This window comes from Triticum urartu, chromosome 6 (genome assembly GCF_003073215.2).
Source record: "Triticum urartu cultivar G1812 chromosome 6, Tu2.1, whole genome shotgun sequence".
Classification (NCBI taxonomy): Eukaryota; Viridiplantae; Streptophyta; class Magnoliopsida; order Poales; family Poaceae; genus Triticum; species Triticum urartu.
In genome coordinates this window covers 544,971,854-544,981,123 of record NC_053027.1, presented here as the reverse complement: position 1 = coordinate 544,981,123, position 9,270 = coordinate 544,971,854, and the positions used below count along the sequence as shown (strand labels likewise).

The following is a 9,270-nucleotide window of genomic DNA, read 5'->3' as shown; positions in this document are numbered from 1 at the left end:
ACCTTCCAGATGATAAGCAGCGTAGGTGACCTTGTCACTTTTAGCTACGTTCGCAGAATGCAGCTTGTGAGTGATACTACGAAGCCAGTCATCTGCATCGAGTGGTTCAATGGAATGATGGAAGGTAGGTGGTTTCAGGCCAATGAAGTCATGAATGGACACAAACTCTTTGTGCTGATGGGAAGTGTTCTCCTCAATACGTGCTAGCAAGCGGTTAGACTCTCGCTTGTTCTTCTCCATCTCTAACATGAAGTCTGCCAACGAAGACTGGTCTGGAGGATCCTCATCCCTACCATCTCCGTGGTTCCGGCTACGAGCAGCAGAATTTCGGTTAACCGGCAACATCCTGAAGAACGAAACCAAGGAAACAAGGATGGATTCAGCATCATCATAAGGATGTAGAAGGTAGCACAAGAATTTAGTATCTCCCAAACTCCTAGGACAATTCCTACAGCATAACGGTAGTAAAATGCTCAAAACGAGACATTCTGCAAAAGACGGGGTAGTACCATAATCAACATCATCACTCAAGGTTCTGAGATCATACTAAACAGACTACACCGGAAGTACTTGAAAACTGGAATACGACTTTGATCAACCAATCCTATGGGACTACGGAGTAGTAACACGTGATCCTGATAGACAGAAGAGGAAGCCTAGTTCCTTAACCCCGTAGGAAATATAGGATGACTTAGATCAGAAGGGCATGAGGTATAAGGAGTAAAAAGAGCCTTACGTTCCCTTTCGCAATCAATTCCCTTACATAACTAAAGAATTTCTAGACTCAACGTCGACCAGGTTGGCTTGGAAATCCTACAGGCAGTCAGGCTCTGATACCAAAGCTGTCAGGACCCCGATTCTAAGTCACACCGATCTAGCCTGTAACACCTCATATAACTTTGCGGCCTCACGCACGGTATTCCCACGGGTGTCTCCTTACCATGGTCCGGGACCATTTGCGCCTTTTGGCTCACGTATATGATAGTGTCGCTCGCATCCATATGACAGAGAACCCGGGCCAACATGGCTAGTCGTGAATCCAAAGTGGCACTAACCTATGGGGACAGGCATACATGATTCACATCGAGCATGTCGGTCAGCAGCGTGTGAATCCGGGCTGTAGCACTGGGCTAATAGGACTCCGGGGAACCCGGGCTATAGCAGGCTAGGCAGGACTCCGGAGGTCACCGCGTGACATTTCCCCGAAGGGACAGACATAGGAACGAAATGAAACACATGCCGGCCAGTCAAGTGTCCTGAGCAGTAGTGCTGGGCTAGCAGGACTCCGGTGAACCAGGCTGTAGCGGACCACTATGGCTCAAGAAGCACTAGACTACATTTCCCCATAAGAGAGACTGCCAAGGATAAACAACTAGATTGTCGGATCCCACACATAGCAATACACGTCACACATACGCATAAGATGCAAGTATGTGATGTACAACATGACATCACAACATAGCGCAACTCATATAGATAAAGGCCCAGAAGAGCCACATAGCATTAAATACACGCAGGGGTCACATGACCCATCATTCAGAGCATACAAGCAACGGAAGCATTACATGTCTGAGTACAGACAACTACAAAAGAAAAAGGCTGAGAAGCCTGACCATCTACAAGTCCCTCCCAAGGGTACAAGATCGTAGCTGAGGTAACAAGCTACTCGTCGAAGTCCAAGCGGTACTACTAGTGAGACATATGTCTCACCTTCAAACATAAATAAAGCAAACGTGAGTACAAAGGTACTCAACAAGACTTACATCAGATCCTATCATACATGCATTTGTATCAGGAAGGTAATGTGGGGTTTAGTTGCAGCAAGCCATCTTTGACTCAGTGGCTATCATGTTCTACGACAACGAGAAACTTCTTTGAGGTGAGGCAGTGCACACGAGTCCACTAATCACCACATCAATACACTACTATGGATTCATCCTCGTCTCCTTACGAGAAGGCCATCCATAGCACTCACACTTGTCTTGAGCATTTTAGAGTATCCATTTCAAGTTGTCTATGTACCACGTAAGCATCCAAGAAGTCCATAACCGAGGACACGGCTATTCGAATAGATCATGATAACCCTGCAGGGGTGTACTTCTTCACACATGCTCTCACCACTTATCGTCGTTTACATGACGTGTACTCGGCAACCTTCAAGCGGAAGCCCAGCGAGGGTGTCGGCCACGACCTGACTAACCACGCAAGTCTCTCATCCAGGTTTATCGCCTATTCGTGTTCCATCCGCAAGGAGATCCGGCCGGGGTGTCGCTCACGGCCCCAAACAATGTGAGCAGGGTTCCCAAGCCCACCATCTGGGTGCCACTTGGTACACCGTGCCACTGTTACTAGTCTGTCCCAAGCCCACCTGGCTGGGTGCCACTTGGTAGACTACTAACACTACCTACAAACACCAGAAACTATTTGCAACTCCTGGACAGAGATCAAGTTGGCTAATAAGTCGAGAGAGCTTGGAGCGCCCGGAGCCCAATGTGTGGTAGTAACTAGTCATTGGACAACTTACACAGAACTCAGTTCTTAAGGACGGTTCCAGTGAGACAACCCACCATGTACTCCTACATGGCCCCTCACCGCTACCTTTACCAAATCGTGTTCACACGCTTAACTCTCAGCACCAGAACATATCGTACCACTCTAATTCATTCCCGATGAATCAGACCTGACACAACTCTAAGCAATAGCAGGCATGGCATGTAAGAACACAACATGGCTCAATCAACTCCTACACATGCTAGTGGGTTTTAACTATTTACTGTGGCAATGACAGGTCATGCAGAGGAATGGGTTCAACTACCGCAACATAAAGTAGCAGTTGAATCGTTGTTGTCCTAATGCAATAAATGAGAGCAGGAGCGAGAGAGTAGGATTGTATCGAAATGAATAAGGGGGGTTTGCTTGCCTGGTAGATCAACAAGGAAGGCACCGCTCCTCAGACATGTACTCTGGAACGGTCTTTGGAGCAGGACCTATCGAGAAGGAACGGTGTCGGTAATCAATACACAACCATATGCAACAATATGATGCATGATCATGGCATTAATATGTGATGCTGATTGAGCTAATGCAACTGGCTTTTATTTGGATGAAATCCATTTGAACCAAAGATTCAATTGCATCTCCAAAATAAGCTCTTTATATAAGCCATTTTAGTGTTTCACTTATACAGTAGGTATAAGTTGGTTTGACATGCATGAAACTGGTACAGATGGATAGATTGAATTTTTCTGGTAATTTTTCATATATAAATTATTTCAATCTGAGCTACGGTTGAATTTATATGACTTTTTGAAGTTTTGAATATATTCTGGAATTTCTTGATTTATTTTAAAACCAGAAAATGATATATTGCATCAGCACAGCGTCATGCTTACGTCTGCAGGTCAATGGCGTTGACCAAGTCAAACCTGACGTGTGGGGTCCACACGTCAGTGACTCAGTTAGTTAACAGGGGGGGTTTATTTAGTCTAATTAGGATTATTGGGCGCCGGGCCCACTGGTCAGCGACTAACTAGCTAACTAACCTAGGTTAATTAGTGTTAAACTAATACTAACTAAAAATGTCAGGGGGTGGCCCACGCGTCAGTGACACAAGGGGGAGGGTCAAACCCCGGTCAGCGGGTCAAACCTGCCGGTGACTCGACGCCGGCGAGGCCAGACGCGGCGGAGGGCGTCGGAAATCGCCTTCCGGCTACCAAACACGCGGCAGAGAACACAGAGGCGAAGCCCGCGCTCATCCGCACTGATCGGAGCAAGTGGTAGAGGCGGGGGCGGCCGGAGCTCGCCGGAGCGAAGCTCGGGGCGGCGGCCGGAGTTCGTCTTCGAGCGGGAGCGGGTTGCGGGGCACGGGGAGGCCACTCGAGGGGCTCTGCGGCACCCTCGTGGCACCAGGAGCACGATGGGGTGCTCGGTTTGGGCGGAGGCGGGCCGAGACGACGACGGTGACATGGACGGCGGTGAAGCGCTACGGCCATGGCGGGGGGAACGATGCTACGGCTCGCGAGCGACTAAGCGGAGATGGGGAATGGTGGCGGGGCTCACCGCGGATCCGGTGGAGGCGTCAGAGAGCTCGGGGGAGGTCCAAAGGCGACGAATTGACGGTGGCGGACGGCGGAGCCCGAGGAGGAAGATGATGGCGATGGCGGCGATGCAGGCCGTCCGGAGGTGCGTGGCTCGACGGAGAGGACGAGGATGACGGCTAGAAGCTGTTGGACTTGTCGGAGAGGCGAGGCCGTGGCGGTGGGCGCGACAATGGCGTGCGGCGGCGACGGTGGTGCTCAGGCGTTCGTGGGAGAGGGCGACAGAAGCGGGGAGGAGGACTGGAGAGAGCGAGAGAGGCCTGGGGGGTTGTGTGGCGTCGTTCGCGGTGGCCAGGTCGTCGAGGAAGAGGCCAGGCAGGCAGCTCGCGTGGCGCGCGGAGCGTGCGCGCGCGCCGGACACACGCCCGTCCTCTTGGCGGGAGGAAGACGACAGGGGAGGGGGGCAGGTGGGCTGGGCTGGCCAACTGGGCCGGCGAGGCCGCATAGTGCCGGGCTGCACAGATATGTGGCCCAGGCAAGTTTCTTTTCTATTTTTGTTTTGTTTTCTATTTTCTGACATTTGTTTTGATTTAATAAAAATACTAAACCAATTTATTTTCTTCTGAAAATTATTGTAGGAACTAATTGGATTATTCCAAAGCCCATAGTAAAAATCAGAATTATTGGAACATATATAATCTCTCGTTAATAATAAAGCACGGATTGAGTCTCCGGGTTCACTGTCGCGCCGTTTTTGCGAAATATTCCCTGTGTATTTTGGTATTCGATCCGCAGTACTTTAAATAAGTCAGCCGAACCGGTATGGCCGAGATAAAAGAACACACCCTCACAACCCTGCCTCCCAATCCTATCTCTGACTCCAGCACACCACCGCCTCTTGCCACGCCACGCCCCCGCGGCCGCGCGCCGCTGGCCCATCCCCCGCCGCCCCCACCCCCTCGCATGGTTTCCATGGTTAGATCTGCCGGCCGCCCGGTCGATTTTGCCTTGAACGAGAATGTGAGCTCGCGGGCGCCGCTGCATCTGCTCCGACGAAAGGGGCGGGAGATGGCGCTGCTGGAGGCCGTGATTGGGGGGAGACGGCAGGGAGTATGACGAGCTCAGGGAGGAGAGGTTGGAGGGATGGACGCGGGAGTCAAGCCGCCACGAACGACGAGTCAACAACACGTGCCGCACGGGCACGCGACCACCGTGTCTCCCGTCAATCCGGTCGCCCATGAGAGGGACGAATGCGATCACGAGTTCATGTCCACATACTGGCGGTGGAGGAGGCGGAGGAGGGCTCAACACAAGGTGGATCATCCTTGCGTTGGGGTCCTCGACGGGGAGGAATTGACCACTGGCATGCAGCGGCTCAGGTCCGGATTGATGCGCGGCCATGGGGCGATGGCCAGGGTGATCCACAATGCCCGGGTCAACGAGTGCGTCGTCCTAGACCTCTACTCCTTCAGCACGCTGATCCGGGGCTGCGGCCAGGTGATCTGGAGCGTGCACGGAAGGTGTTCGATGGTATGTTCTTCTGGCAGTTATGAAGAAAAGTGTGGATTACACTATTCTTTGTTCCGATTCTTGCACCTGTTGGTTTTTTACTTTCAGAGCTCTGAAAAGTATAAGATGGTCTGTGTTTTCTTTCCTGGTACAAGTACTTTAAACTGGCACCATATTATTGCTACAATGAACAAAGGTTGTATTTTTTACATTGATTGGTACGCAAATAGTTGTCTTAGCTGATCACCTATTGCGTATGTATGCTTTCACTTAACCTTGCTTGTGTCTGTGTTATTCTTTCCTAGCTGTATCTGCTTATGGTTTGATGCTTGCCCCTGTGTTGTACTACAGAACTTACCTAACCGGCAGAAACCTGGATGATGGAAGGGCTCTGTGGTAGATCGATCAAGGGAACATACTATTTGGTAAATTAATTTTCTGTCAATTTTAGTTTCCGGTCTCTTCTTGCATGCATGAATTAGTCCTTGTTCACTCTGCTTACTGTTCTCTCTCTACAGAGCAGTGAAAAAGAAAATGAAGGAACAGATGGATGATTTTCAGGTATTGTTTTCAACTGGAAATGTTCAAATTGATATGTATGTGATGATTTTCCTCTTCTATCTGTGAATAAATGTTCCCTCTAATCTTTTCTTTAGATACACGCACAAAAAGTAAAAACCAGTCCTTATTTCTGTTTACTACTAGGGCTATTTGATTTGATATGCCCTCATAGAGCAGCAGCAGGGAGAAACCACCCTACTTTGCCATGTCTATGAGCCATCCAGTCTAGAACCCATATGAATTCTGAACATCTAGCAGGGTGCAAGTTACTTCGCTGATGCTTATATGTTCTAGAAAGTAAAAGAAAGATACTACTCAACTGCCCCCTCCGTCCCAAAATAAGTGTCTCAACTTTGTACTAACTTTAGAAAAAAGTTGTACTAAGCTTGAGACACTTATTTTGGGACGGAGCGAGTATGCTTTTGCCAATTGTCCTATGGACTTTGAGTAACTTTACACAAATGCTTCTTAACCATTATGGTAGATTATTGATAGAAGCTATCAGCCTGATATCTCTGAAGATAGAATAGTATAATGTGTGTGATTCGGTGTTGTTACCCTCGGATGCAGGTAATGAGAGAATCAATCGGGCAGGAATACCGGGAAGTCGTTGAAAGAAGGGTATTCACTGTAACTGGTAATCGCCTTGATGAAGAGGTATAGTGGCAACATTTTTTTCTATGGTTAAATTTGTTCTTCTTTCTTTCTATTGTTTATCTTTCTTACAGTGTGCCTCCTTTGTAACTTTGGAACCTGCGGACAATTGATGGTTTAATCGAGACAGGAAGAAGTGAGCAGATTTTCAAAGATGCAGTTCAGCAGCAGGGGAGAGCCCATGTATATATGAGTTATAACTTGGTCATGATCTGGACACTTGTGGGAAAAACACATCGAAATCTCAGGATGATAATTTTTCATCCATGTTGCAGATATTGGATACTGTTGTTGAGATACAGGAGCGGCATGATGCTGTAAGAGATCTAGAGAGGAAGCTTCTGGAGTTGCAGAAGGTTATACTGTTTTAATGCACAAGCTCTTTTGCAATTTATTTTATAGTTGACACTTGACACCTACCATGCATGCATATGTGAATCGAAGGGATTTCCTTTCCTGGGTTTTGGCTTGTAGATATTCCTGGATATGGCAGTGTTGGTTGAGGCTCAAGGAGACATGATCAGCCACATAGAGACACATGTAAGACGATGAATGTTTAGGGTAGTATTTTTTTTTTCAAAAATATGTTTAGGGTAGTGTTAGTACGCAACAAGTAAAAACACAATTTGTGATGCCGCCTCCACCGGTAGTGACAACACGGTCGCTGCATTTGGTCTATCCCGAGCCTCTGATTGTGGTTGCTGTTCTTTCGATATCCGCTTGCCATGATATTGTGGCTGGACTTCTGGTATGTGTAATGTGTTACCTCTAATTTTTTTTATCTGGACTAATTAGGGCCTGCTTCTGTTTGCTCTAATTGATATAATGGTTGTGGCATGCAGCAGCCAAGCCAACAACAGAGCCAGGCTTAGGCCTGATAATGACTTGACAAATATGGTCAAAATGCTGGAGATGACGAATCTAACGAAACTGAAGAAATACGCGGCGCGCCGGGGGGGGAGGGGGGGGGGTACTCTTAACTTTAGTTCCTTATTATTTTTGTATGTTCATTGCTATGTATCTGTATAAACATGCTTCGACCATTGTTGTCAATTGGCCGGCAAACGGGCTGCATATTTCTAGCCATGCAGAATAAGCGGATGAGATGATGTCCATTCATTGGTGGCACAAAATCAATTTCCCTTTCCAACTAATAGTGCATACATTAAGAAAATTATTGCAGTTGGCAGCTAGTCACTGCATGTTTTCAAATGTTTTGTGCGCTTGTCCCATTGAGTCACTTCCGAGGTTGCTACAGCATGTTAAGTAAGCATCCAAATATTTATTTTTTGTATCATCATCTCATGGAAAATGAATCTCCTTCACACATGACATGTTTTTGATAGCAACACGCAAATATTACTTTATAGATGTTGTTCCGAGTTCTGTTATGTGCAGGCTTATGCCAGAGCCTAGCTCTTACAGCCCCAAAGATAAATAAACTCACCAGAGTCTAGCTCTTACATAGAAATCGACACATATTTTTAGGTGACCATGTATTTATTTAGTTCATCTAAGCAAATCTAGCGCTCCTTGGTCAATTACAATTTAGCTGGGAATTTCGCTCTACAATGTTTTTATATAGGTTGTCAATTAGACTCAATCTTGGATGAATTATACTATGACAAAGGCATTTAAAACTTGTTTCGCATTGGATTGCTGGAGACGTGCATGGGCAGCGCTAGGAAAATATTAAAATGATTGCACAACATGTGATTGTTTGAAGCAACAAATTGCTAAATGGGTTTGTCCTCATAATGACATATATTCTCATGCAGGATGGTGGGAACTAAGAAAACAATTATTAGTACACATGCTTAAGTACAATCAGAGTGAAGCTAGAGTTTACATTTTTCTGAATTTGTACAACTTAGAAATGGTTAGGTGTATTAGGAAGTAGATTTCCTAAATTTTAACGTCATCTTAAGTAGAAATCCATTGAGTACTAATGTCAAACTATCTTCTCTATATAAGTGAAGTTTCACAGCCGCTATTTTTTGGTTATTTTTTCCTTTGTTGATGAAGGCACCCAGATGTTCATACATTATTTTATGAACCAGCTTTCTATTGTCTTGTTTTTATTATCGGTATTTGGTTATTGTCGATATTCACCCATTTTGATCATTGCAATAATATGTATCCCGTTGCAACGCACGGGCAATTTTACTAGTATATATAACATATATATATCCAATGCAAATAATTATTGCATTAATTCCAAATGGCCAAAATAAATATTTATGAGTTCCTAAAAATATTGCTTTGAATTTTACCTCTGGCCAATATTTTCAAAGAGCAACATGAACATTTTCTTGGACCTTTTGGGAGCAACTTTTATCTGTGTTATTTCCAAAAATGATTTCTGAGGGTTTCACAAATCCCCATTTCAAATTTAAATGAAATTTAAACATGATGCACAATGACTAGCTGGTCTAGGTCATACCAGAGCTAGGGATGTGACACCTCGGTCGGGAGGGGGGGGCATGCATCCATATCTTAGGATTCCCTT

General features: G+C 46.3%; 1 long non-coding RNA gene across 5 annotated transcripts; it reads left to right on the top strand.

The window, feature by feature from the left end:
* Positions 1-4,888: 4,888 nt before the first annotated feature.
* Positions 4,889-7,915, top strand: LOC125515122. 5 transcript variants are annotated; one of them, XR_007286823.1, is made up of 6 exons: positions 4,889-5,567; positions 5,898-5,971; positions 6,065-6,107; positions 6,678-6,764; positions 6,892-6,944; positions 7,037-7,915. It is a non-coding gene; the product is annotated as an uncharacterized LOC125515122 (long non-coding RNA). The 5 variants fall into 5 exon arrangements; XR_007286825.1 differs by having other exon boundaries at positions 6,892-7,509; positions 7,604-7,915; XR_007286826.1 differs by having other exon boundaries at positions 6,836-6,944.
* The last annotated feature ends 1,355 nt before the right edge of the window (positions 7,916-9,270 follow it).